The sequence below is a fragment of the Haplochromis burtoni genome, unplaced genomic scaffold (genome assembly GCF_018398535.1).
Source record: "Haplochromis burtoni strain Fernald_Lab_line unplaced genomic scaffold, NCSU_Asbu1 Contig_252, whole genome shotgun sequence".
Classification (NCBI taxonomy): domain Eukaryota; kingdom Metazoa; phylum Chordata; class Actinopteri; order Cichliformes; family Cichlidae; genus Haplochromis; species Haplochromis burtoni.
Genome location: NW_024582613.1, coordinates 394,523 through 407,404, shown reverse-complemented (window position 1 = coordinate 407,404; position 12,882 = coordinate 394,523). Strand labels below are relative to the sequence as shown.

General features: G+C 41.5%; 1 protein-coding gene across 4 annotated transcripts in view; it reads right to left on the bottom strand.

The window, feature by feature from the left end:
- LOC102302389 (protein bicaudal D homolog 2) overlaps positions 1-12,882 on the bottom strand; it is a 40,777-nt gene that overhangs the window by 25,454 nt on the left and 2,441 nt on the right. The gene's annotated exons all lie outside the window — the stretch shown is intronic.

Sequence of the window (12,882 nt, the reverse complement as noted above, 5' to 3'; positions counted from 1 at the left end):
ATCGTATTAATCCTAGTAATTCCTTTAGATAGAGGCAAATCAGGAAATTTGTATTAGTCAAACTGACCTACTTCCAGGATTTAAGAGGTATATGTGACTGAAAAACTAGTTTAATGGGTTACAGTGGAGCATGACATCATTGCTTTAGCAGTTTAGCTAGCATAGCTTTTACATTTCAGGAAAGATGATGACTGAAGCACAACTTGGCAAGAAATAATTGACAGTGTTTCATTTAGAAGCATCTCTGTTACTGGCTAACAAATGTAAATATCCTAATTTTCCCTACATTTCACTACAATCCCACCGATATTGTAGGAGTCGCCGCAATTCCTGTGAACTGTGCAGGGACAGATTACGGTCGCCATAGTGTAAGCTCATTGGTCCTTCAGCAAGATGAGTTAGTAGGGAAAAAACATAACCCACACATTGACTGACTATTTGCATTTAGCCTAGAAGTGCTCTGAACAGAAAATGCACTGTGAGAACAAGAAAAATACTACTCTGACTGAACCACATATAACCAGTGTTCATAGTTGTTCGCCTTTTATTTGCAGCTCTAGATAAAAGTATCACTTAAATACGTGTCTGCATAACTCCCCCATCTGCCACCTTTCTCCAAATCAAATCATCAATCAGCACGAGGCTGTATTTTATTAGAAAGTTATTAGAAAAGACAGGATTAACCCAATCAGTAATCAGGAGAATCCCATCATTATAATCTTGATGCATAGGTTTTATTGAATAAGACTCCAATCAATCTAATCTACGAGGCCTGCCCTTCAAACACGCAGAGCCCCTAGTCAAAAACCCAGTGACCCAAGGCCTTTAATCTCCGCTCCCCAAGCGTGGGTTTAGGCTACTTTAAAGGAGGGCAAATTGGGGCTGCACGCGACCAAGCCTATTATCTCACAGTGAGCTGCCCACCCAGTTTATAATTCATCTTTAGCTTGCCATATGTTGCAGTTTTATTAACACTGGACATGCGAATGTGGATTATTAATCTCTTAAAAGCTAATCAAAGACAGGTCTTTATTAGTGAGCTGTGTGGACTGGATTTCCTCACAGATGACTACAGCTAAAGGAAGAGCTAATAATTCAAAAGATTTATCCCACCACAAAACCCAGATGACAGCATACATTATGGGCTGGTCATACCCTAGGCTGGCTTTTAGAGATCTTAGTACATCATAGTGCATGATCACTGTTGATGATAAAGCTTCATGTGATTGAGGAACTGACAAAATTAGTCCAGTCACATCTGATTTTTGGTTTTTCCCCCCTCAGATGACAGTGTTGTCTGATTACTTCCTCTTACATTTCTCTCACCCTAACAGGATCTAACAACCCAAGTCATAAGATTAATGAAAACAGATGCGTGGGCACATGAAGAAGGCAGACTACTGAAGAAGGAAGCAAGCTGCCATGTTTCTAGTCTTAGACAAAGCTTATATCAAATTACTGGTTTCTCTGAGATGTTTGCATTTATGGGTTAAACTAAAACAGTCATCTACAAACTTATCTTTCTCCAAAACAAATGTTGCTATGGCAGATTGTCCTCTGATAAAAAAGTCTTAGGTTTAACAAAGGCTGTTTAAACATGTTTGAACATGGCGAGATCACTGCCTTGTCCTCCAATCTGACCAAGGATGCAGCCTTTAGTGACAATGATTAGAAGCTGAGACAAATCAAGACTCAAAGATCAAATCACACCTCTCTGCTTTTTGATCTCTGCTCAGGATTCGCTAAACACTTGCTTCTGAACATGACAGCTACTTAGTAATCTTCAACGCCTTATGTGGTAAAGGAAGAATATAGGTTACATAGTTCATTCTGGTTTTCTCAGCCAGAATCCCGCTGCATGGGCTTCTCTAATCCAGTGAGTCAAGAGCACAAGGGAGATGGGCTTTGGGTCTCCATCAGGTAACAAACAGATCGATACAGCCGGTCTCAGAGGCCCTGTGGAGCAGAAGTACACATCTAAAATTCTATTTTCAGTTCCCTTCCCACTGGCGAAGAAAACAGTTTCTGTGGCATCAAGTAAGAACAACGTGATCTACAAAGATACAGTTACTGGAGACCCTCTGGAAAGGAGATTAAGAACAATAGGCTCCAAAGCACAGGGATGGATTTGCAAGGGCAGGAAGTCTTTTTGAAGACTTAGTAACAAAACCCAATTAGAAAACCAAGGACTGATTTGGGTTTGACACTTGTATCTCTGGTCCAGCTCAAAACATCTCATTGTTAAGGTTTCACTTTAGCCTCCTGGGGTCTTGCATTCTGGGAAAGCAAAGCCCACTGCAGGAAGAAAGGCAGACAAAATAGAGATGGGATAAAACTAAGAAGACTCAAACAGCTCATTTTATTTTCCAGCCACAATGAAACACCTTCCATTGTGCAATTGCATTTAACCGAATGAGAAATCCAACTCAACCTTTGCTCTAACTGAAGTTTCAGAAAACATTTAACAATAGTATTTTCTAGCCGTTGATGAACAATCTCAAAATCTTGCTAAATTGTGCCCAATTAGGCACAACAAAGCAGCTCCAGACAATGAGACTTCTTGTTTCTTTAGCTGTATTTTGGGGCTTTGGGGGGCCAGTGGAAAACATTAAACAATATCACACTGTGTCATCTGGATCAGTTTGGTTACTCATTCTGTGCTGGAGTTGACCCTAGATACCAAAGCAGTGTTTCAGCAACACTGAAGGCTAGTCACTGTTAGCATTGTCATTGCAAGCGAATGCAGAGGAAGAGAGGAGAGGCGGGAGAAGAAAAAAAATACACCAAATGGATTCTCTGGCCTCGTGAATCACAGCTCACGTGGAGTTGCAGTTTATAATGACAAACAGGCATGCTCCCCCCCACCCTCCTGTCCGTCTCTCCATCTCCATTCACAGGCCACTGCACAGCGAGAGACTCGAAAAAGATAGATAGCTTCAAGGTGTGTGGAGATTCTATATTTAGCTGTCGGCTCTCAGCCGTTCATGCGATGGAGCATTGTGTTAAAGTCAAGAGACCCACTGGTGAAACAAAGTGTCTCTGCAACACGTACTGTTTGCGTGACCTAGCAGGCCGATACACTACTCTACATTTCACCTATTTGTGTGGGACATAATAGCTCTGTGTTATTTCTGCAACCGCATGTACAGTAAGGTACTGAAAGCAATGCAAATCATGTCAGGCAGTAGTGCATGCTTTTGTTTTTTTGTAAGCATTCACTAAATTTACAGAGTACATTTTTGCTAATCAGTGAACATTACACCAAAACCAGTGACAGCTGCTATAATGAATGACAGAGTAGCTAATTATTTACTTCAGACTTTACTCTTCAGTGGGAGTCTGAGGGAAATGAAAAGACAAATTCACTTTCATCTTTTGACAAAAATCCACGGAGGTTATGATTAACTCTCCACTACTTTCTTGCAGTGGGAAGAGTTAATCTCCTTCCTGCTATCCTGACAGTTCTTCCCCCCCCCAAATCAGCTCTCTCTCTGTAAATTTGAACGTTGAAAAAACCAATTTTCTACAACCAAATAAGCAATAATGTAACAGGGGTCTTGAATATGTAGTTGGCATTTTCATGTTGAACAGTTATATGTATGCAAAGCATTAAAAGTGCCAAGCAGAAGGAGCAGGAGGAGGGGGAAAAAAACAGTGAGAGAAACGCAAACGAGGGAGGCAGAGATATTTGCTGTTGCCTGGCACAGAGCCACATTGATTTGCTGCATAGCACAGAGCTGTTGGGCTATTATTCACACACAGGTCTGGACAATTTCACAGCCTCAACACACATACGCACGCATCTCATTTCCAATTTTGCCAGTGCTCCTTGCAGCCAGCCATAACGCACCACCTGATACTCAAGCCATGTTGAAGCATGTTCTCCCAACTGAGATAGAGGTTGAACAGGCGAACGCTCCAGGCCTTATAGGAAATCTACCGAAAAGGCAGACGGCTCATGTTTTCAAAGGACAGAGGCAATGCACTGTATGCTAATGGGAAAGGAATATTCCAGAGAGATCATCAGACAGCAGAGGTCAAAGAAACACACCTGCATGTGACTTGATGAAATGCAAATTGTCATGAAAAGTGAAATGATTTCGCCTCAAGAAGAGAAGCAGCATGTTCCACCGTCATGGGACTAGAAGGGCGTGCACCTCTTAAAAGCAACCACAAAGCTGTGCCAGATTGTGGATCTATTGTGTTGCAGGGTAGGAGAGAGAGGGGGAAAAAAGAGAACGCCAAAGGGGATGGAGCCACTGGGAGTAGGTAGACACATGCAATTAAAGCACAAACACACAGGCCTCTGTGTAAGAGAAATGTACTAATCAGACTCATGAGGCCCTTTACACAGCTGACTGATCAAGTCATCCTCATTGATAAAGAAATATCAGAATAGCATAACTGGGCAGCAGGGGCTTAGTTATACTAAGTAGCTACAGAAATTCTACCAGCTTATTTTATGTTATAAAGACTAATTGCTTGTTAGAGCTTTCATCATATCCGGCTGGGGAAAACTACATTTCATGTTTTATTCTGCCTTCACATTGGCTACCAATCCGAAGGAAGCATTAGAGATTCTGTGTGAAGTCAGTCTTCATCTTCAAACACGTTAATTTATATTCCTCAAACGTCTACGAAGACTGGACTTCCCATAAAATACCTTCTTTATGAAGTGAAACACCTGCAAAAAAAGAGCAAAACCAGGTTTGCGCTGCCATTACGCTGTCTGTGTTAGCCTGAAGGCTCAACACTATAGGTGTTACTGCCTGGCTCCTGTGTTATTAGAGAGTAAAAATAGTCATTATGCCCTCGGCAGCAAGCTAAAGTACCTCCATCAAAGTGCAGCTTACTTTAGCTCTCAGTCAGTATACTAAAAAAAAGAGTACACATGATACAAACAGGTACTAACTGATGAGAAATGAGAATTTTCATGGCGGTCATTTAGAGAAATGGAGTTGGATCTTTCCTGAAATGTCTAACGTGTAGGTCACTAGTTTTGTTTTGTACTCCACAATGAAAAATTTTCTGCTCCGTCTTGTGTGATACGATGTGTTAAGTGCAAGATTTAAACTCTGCTTTTGTCTTTACCATTTATTCTTAGCAGTCAATTAAAAACAAGAAGGCATTGTATGTTGGCTCTATTGTCTACCAACTAAATCTACTGCAGACTGGAAGATAAAGAAAAAGCCTCAAGGGAGAGCAGAGACTCAATAGGCTCTTACAGATACACTGCACCACCATATTAGCGCCTGAGCTGGATTCTGGATTTTTGTTTTTTATCCCTGTTCATATCACTGCAATGCCCTATACGAGCACCAGCTCTCAGCATTCACAGCACTGATCATTTGCAATGCAAAGCCAACATTATCTGTGCCTGCTGGTTCCCTTTTCTCCCTGATACTCATTCTTGATGAGATCTCCCTCGTCCACGTGCCCACACCCCAGAGGGGAGAGCTGTTGTTATGGTTACTATGCCAATTACAGTGACAGAGTGAGAGGCAGGTCAGTAAAGGCAACGCGAGGGGTGCCACTGACACAGATGGCTGTTTTAGAGCTCAGCCCGGCACAGCTTGCTCTCCTCCCTCTTTCTCTGGCAACAGTCGACACGCATGCCTCTCCAGTTTTGTCTGCGCAAAGAACATCCTGGTCTGATGTTGATTCGAATCAACCCTACAGATGTGTGCTAAATTTGCGATAATGATATTTCTGACAGTACTAAAAAAAAAAAAAAAAAAAAAAAAAAAAAAAATAAAGCTTTATGGATGCTAGTTTCTTACAGGCAGCAGCATTTGTGAGCATAAATAAATGAAGCGCATTTATATCCTTCTCTTCCAGTAAGTTACTGTCACAGATGACAAATGACTCAATTCCAAGTCTTCATCAACAGTAAACAATGAACACTCAATCAGTCCGAGTCTTTTTTGGGGGCTCTGAGACATTGGTCCCTGTGGAACCTCACATATGATTTCCAAAAATGAACAGCCTCTTGATACCAATGTTCAGGGACAAGGGGAGCAGCTGGGGCTGCAGCTGAGGCCACGCACACAAACACAGATATACGCATGAATTTGTGAACTCAGACACCCGAATCTGAGCATGCTGTCTGCAAGGATCCAAGGTCAGGCTTAGAGAAACAAGGGGGAGGGTGAAGAAAATGTCGAATCTACTCGTTTGTGCATTTGCTGTCGAAAAAGCTTTACCATTACTAATAACCATTTATTAAACGAATGCTATATGAAACCCTAATGCATTTACTTGCATCATCCTAGGCTACATTAGTGCTGAGACATGTCTAATCAATCAGGTTGAAGTATTGACATAATGGGGGAAGGACTGCAGAAACTTGATTTGCCCTTTTCCACATATTCTCATTCTAAGACGCCTCTAACATTGTCCTTTGCATACAATGATTAATCATTCCTAATCAACTCTGTCACCACCACTCTATTCATGAAGAAGGATAAAATTATCTCATTCTCTCTTCAATGTGTTGTCCTATCTCACCTTCTCATATCTCTCCACTGGCCATCCCAAACCCAGAGGACTGTCTCTTGGGGGATTCTGGCCCTGCTCCTGGCCAGACAGAAACTAATGACCTCCCTTCCCCAGTTGCAGTAATTAAATCCTTTAAATGATTGTGAGTGCACGGATTCTCTCTACCAGTGAGGCCAAACCTTGAGTGAGAGCGTAAAGTCTTCTTTTTGAGGTCATATCAGTTTGAAAAGAATAAAGTGCGTCTCAGTATGCTAACACTGAGCATATAAAAGATCATATCTGTGAGCAAATGAAGACTAGATTACATACAATGCCTTGTTTTTTTTACAGTGACAAGAATGCCTTCTTTTATTTTTCCCCCATACACAGCAAACCTTAATCAATTCTTCAACACTTATACCTCTCTGACAAAGAGAATTCAAATAAAACTGAAAACCAGATAAGACAAAGCCCCTGAACGTTGAACAAATGCTGGAAAAAAAGAGCCTACAATTCTATCATAAGATACTGCAATAAACCATGTTTTATACAAAAATAACAGCCAATTAGTCCCAGCGCTTTTAACTCATTAAGCTAGCTGATAGAGAAACTCCTATTCCAACTAAAAGAGTGAACTGTTCCCACAGGAAGCCCGTGCATTTCCCTCTCATGTCTTCAATCCCCATTTCTCAAGACTGCAGGACTGCTGAGAGACTGGCACATATCCAATTAAAAACCCTCCTCTCTTTCATCTCTCCAAACCCAAGCTCTAATGTTGTCATTATCGTACAGCCAGCCCCCTGCCCCACTACACAGCTCCGTCTTCTTATTTCCCCTCCCTTCTTCTATCCACTCCCTCCCCTGGCCAACTACGCCTGAGGGTTTCAAAGTGTGGGCACCAGGAGACTTGGGTATGGCACACTGGAACAGGAGGACCAGACCCACTAGCCTATTTACTACTGGGGGAATGAAGGAAGGGAGGAAGTTGACGGAAGTGATTATGGCGTGTGGGGAGAATGCAGACATGCTGCTGTTTCCTGGTGCTAAAGTTAAAAGGACGCCCAGGGTGAAGGGACGACCCTTTGAAATTGGGTTTGCTAATGTTTGAATAGATGGCCTAATAAAAAGCAAAGATGCTTTTCACAATCTGCCCTCTGGTTTACTTAATTTAAGTGAGATAGGAAGCACTACGCTGCCAGTTAGGGAATAACTGAGATGAGCAGACAATGCAGAATTTCTGAGGAACCAGAGAGGCGTGATAGTACCCATGCAAACAAAGATCTCTATCTGTCTAGATCTCATCCCTGATCTCGTCTTCGGCTGCTTCAAAATAGTGTGTCCTGGGACAATCTGCAGACAAGGAGCTGTAAACAAACTCCTCTTAAGCGGGAGGATATGGGTGGGGCATACCCTACAGATGTGTATGCAAGAAGGTGAATATCTTGGAGTGAGATTGGGGTATAAAGCCCCCCCGTCTACTTGTAGCTATTCCAAGTTTGCTCCTGCTCTTCATTCAGGTTACTAAGCAAGAAGTGTGCACAACCACCTTTATGTCAACATCTTTTTTGTTAATGAGTCCTTAAAAGGACATCAGCGATTTCAAATCTCACCTTGTTTGCTGTATTTGAATGAGGTTATAATTGCTGCTGTAAATGTGAAAATTTGGCCTTGGCCCGATAAAAGTTAAACGCTTCCAGTACGAGTGGAATTGTAAATTACTGTTAAACAGCACCGCTTTTGATCTACAGAAGCAAATAAAGATCGCCAACTCAAAAGGTTATTAAATTTCAATTCCTCTCTATGTTGCTGTGGTAATACCCTGATCCTGCTGAGAGGAAATGCTCCATAATGAGCGCTGATGTTAACACACCAGTACAGGCATATTTCTCTTGATAAAGAAGACAAAAAGCAAATAAAACAATTATTTAACATTTTAATTTTTTCTTGTCAGACAGGTGTGGCAGAAGTGACCTGAATTGTCCACTTCCTCTCATACACTAAGAGGTATCCGCTCTGATGGACAGCCATATTTCATATGCTTCCTATCCACTATAAAAAGACTCCTCGCAAGTAAACAGGATGTGGAGCTGGGGGGGCACGGGGGTGAGTTATGACTTCATTTCAATAGAAGGAAGAAGAGATTGGATAGAGGAAAGCTTCGCTTGTGCCTTATGATTTACAGCAAACCTGCACCCAAGATTTATTATCAAAACACAAAGCCATAAACAAGCTTTGGAGAGCGTTAACGTGTTTCATATGAGGGTGCCAATCGTGTCGACTGGAACCTTTAACACAGTAGATAAGATTTGAGGGCAATCTGATCCACGAGTCAATCTATGGGCCCTTTTATAGGAATGACACAGGCAAGGTTTGTAATATAAAATCAAATCTTTGCACTACCCACATTCTGATTCATCTCTTTATATAAAACAGCATAACCTCAGTATAAATAAATATGACATTAGTCATACCTTTAAAAGCATGTTCAACAATTGATAGCTCTAAAGCTAACTAATATATCTTTCAGAAAGACTCTGTCTTGAATTTTAACAGTTTAAACAGCAAGGTTTTACTGACAGGAAACGTTATCCTTAAAACCATATACCATAGTTATGAAAACCAAACAAACGAGTGCAGTAACTGCTAACTGGGGTGGTTTTCTTTTATTTAGCTGCTGAAAATGTAAATGCGATCCGAGAGACACAATGAAGCTATAGAGCACAGACAAGAAGGCATGTAGGAGTGAAGGAATAAGCATCTATTGTGTTTCTTGTGCACATACACACAGACATCTAGCTTAGTCACGTGTATGCACACAGTGCTCTTTGTTGACAGTTGGAATTGTTTAAAGTCAGTATGTAGTTCAGGAGACGGAAAACTGGAGACCTTTTGCCTGAGTGAACTATGTTGTATTGTCAGATGCATACAGTCACAATGACCTCATCTTCTGCATTTAGCCTGGGCTCCTGCCTGATCTGGCCCTAGTCTCCAGTAATTGGATTACACTGGCAGAATCATGACTGTGCCGGGTTGCCATACAGCTTCTCTATATGCACTTCTGACTTGTTTGAATGCACAGAAGAGCTCTCCAAAAATCCACATTTGAAAATATATACTTTTAGTTTCCTCATAAGCATGATTATGATTATGATGAATTGCATATTAAGGTTTAAGTATGGCAAATATAGAGAAATGTTAACTTTACTGTTTTAAACTATTCTCAGGTTAAACTATTTATTCTATTTTAGATTACTTTATAACTTCAACATGTTTACTGTAGCCAAAAAAAACAGAAAGTCAAAGTGAGGAACTTCAGCCGTGTAAACAGTCAAGAAACTGCTAACACATATGCATGTTTTCTAAATCAGCCCTTGCCTGATCAGGGCTTTTGAAATCCTCAATTTGCTGCATTTAAGCACACAGCACAAACAGACCTTTCTTTAAACGTCCAGGCCAAAAACATTCTAAACAGTTTACTCACTGAGGTCGAGAACAGCCATCCACTGCTGCTGTAAATGTAGCCTGTGTGCGAACTGTGGACGGCAGCTGATTGTATTTTGTTCAGAAGAGTTAGGGCCAAAAGCTTTTAAAATCATTCGTGATTAAAGGATCATTTTACCTAAAACTAGGGGAAATTATTCTTTTATTATATTGGCGATATAATATGGCTATCTTCCTGCAAAGCAGAAAGTAACATTAGTATACATTAGTGGGCCTTTCTTGTCTTGAAACATAAAAGATATAGTGGAAATTCCTTTGTAAATGTATTGCGTAGGTGGTGGTTACAATACTTTGCACTCCTTTAGAAAAACTGAGACTCAGGGAACAGATTGCCAGGCTCGACGGCACCCAGAGCACAGACTGCTCAGCTTGGCAGCCATTAGAGTAGGCTTATGGACCAGACGCAGCTGATGAACTACACAAAGGAGAACAGGGCAGCTCCCCAAGAAGACCTGACAGCCTCTGCGAAGCATTAACCCAAAAAGCACCTACCTGTGCCCGACAGTGGAAGCTGCTGAGTTTTGTTGGTCCTGGCAGACTCCCAGACTGCCGTAAGCCCTGCGCATAGCGGCTGGGATTCATCCTCTTATGCCCAGAGGGAAGGGGATTTGGGACTTTATTTAGTGCCATTTAGAAAAGATTAACTGCAGTCTTGCCATTGGGCAAAAGAAATTATGGCTAAAAGGGCAGATCAGAAACCCCCAAACAATACTGAAAGGCCACATATTAGGTCCAAGATAACACAGATTGAAAGCCCATTGAAAATATTCAAGCTTAGAGAGTGAGAAACAAAAGGAATGGTTGGAGGAAATGTGTGAAGAGAAAAAAAGAAAGATTCTAAAAGTGAGAGACAAGCAGCTGGTGATGAAACATAGCCTGCATTGGCACTACAAATGAGAGCGACTTTATTTACGACTCTTCATACAAGGCACCAGATGGATCTGTGTCCACCTCGTATTTTCTACTGACGTCCAATCCGTATCCAACCCATTTAACAACACGGGGCTTAGAGTCACACCACATAGCTTTGTCTGGGAACATTGGTATATATTCTTTAGTGGTTTTGCCATTTCAAAAGGGACAAAACTGACCGATCCTTTCAAATGTAACTACAATGGGACGCCTCTCTCTATCGCTCCTTTGTCATACGCTGTGTCCTGCTGCCATTTAACCGTCTCTCTTCATCTGTGAAACTCAAGACCAGTTAACCCCAGTGAGCTGAAACACACAAAAGGGCAAACAGCCGAGCACAGAGAACCCGGGTTCGACAGACCTTGACAAAATTCAGTTTTCTGATTGTGTGGTTGAATTCCAATGCTGCTGGTATACTAGGAGGATAGGAACAGGGCGTCTGTGCAATTGAATGACAAAATAAGATCAAACTGATCTGTTCACCCTCACAATCAGCTGTTTTCCCCCTTTTTTTGTACAATAACTTTAGTGTATTTAGTGACTCCATGAAAAATTTGACCTTCATACTATTAAATTTTTTCCATGCAAGGGGCCTCGGAGCATATAAGGGTGGGTTCAGTAGTTTTTGAGCTGAAAAACACATTGAACACATTGAAACTGCAAGCAGATCAGTTTTACACCTGAAAATGTATATACATTTATAAGGTGCAAAAAAGCCAGAAGGGCATACAAAACCTCTCTAGTTCTCCACACATTCACAAACTGTACAAAGGAAGCTGTACATTACTCAGACTGGAGGTGTGACGTATGATGTAATCTGTGAGTAGCTTAAAATAAGTATATGAACAACAGTAGAGTCAGTCATCTTGTGCTTTCAGTTGGTATACTATCATTAACTACTTCACCTTGTGACTGAACCTGTGCAATAAGTGATAACTTGGTCAAAGTCCACACTCATATCTTTATTAGTAGCCAGGCTGCTTGTTAGATACAAATCAGCTGTTGACTGGTTTAGATACAACATACTGTGTCCCCCCCCCCCCAAAAAAAAAAATTAGAAGAAAAGTAGCATAACCAAAAAGAAATGTATGAAAAAGATAAAGTCTGAGCAATATGATAGTCAAGGTCTCCCAGAGGCAGCACAGGGCATTGGGCCAACTGACTCACATTCATTATAATGCACCAGAAGATGAATCACTGCATCAGGCAGGATCATTTTGTAGCTGGAGTGCAGTGAGAAAACAGGAAAGCAGATGAGCTAAGAGTCCCAGGTGTACACATGATATACTCGACAATAAACATAGAAATGATGCAGAAAACATCAGGAAGATTGTATTAATAAAATTAACCAATGCATGCCGGCTTCTAGTCCTTGTCCTGTGTACTATTCTAGCTAGCTCCAAGCTTATCTCTCAGCAGTCATCCACAAACGTACGCAAAAAGCAGAACCTGCTGAGGAATCAGCACGGCTGTTCAAATTAAGGCAAAGAGCTGGGCAGTTACTAAGCAACAGCAGTGCACGGGATTCCTCCATCTTCCTGCCTCAAGAGGAATGTGTGTGTGTGTGTGTGTGTGTGTGTGTGTGTGTGTGTGTGTGTGTGTTGTTGAGGGGTTCAGGACTGGCTGTGTGACAGGGGAAATTTGCCTACACTCATGATGATTTCTCACTGCATTTTTTTGTCCTTGTGAAGGCAACGCAGTGTTATGAAGGCATTTCAGTTGCTAAGAATAAATCTCAATTGTTTTCTTTTGTATTCAGGTTGTGCTCGCCAACAAGCAAAAGGAGGTTTGGAGTAACTGAACAGAATCCTGTGTTAAGCAACCGTCTAAATATGCCAGACAATCCGAGTCGGAGAAAAGAGACTAACAATCCAAACATTGCCGCCTTTAGTGCAAATAGCAGCTGTGCACCAAAGAGAACGTGGCATTTATACCTGACCAAAGATGTGTGCTTTGGTCCCGGTTGTTGGAAAACCACACTGGTCCGTCTGA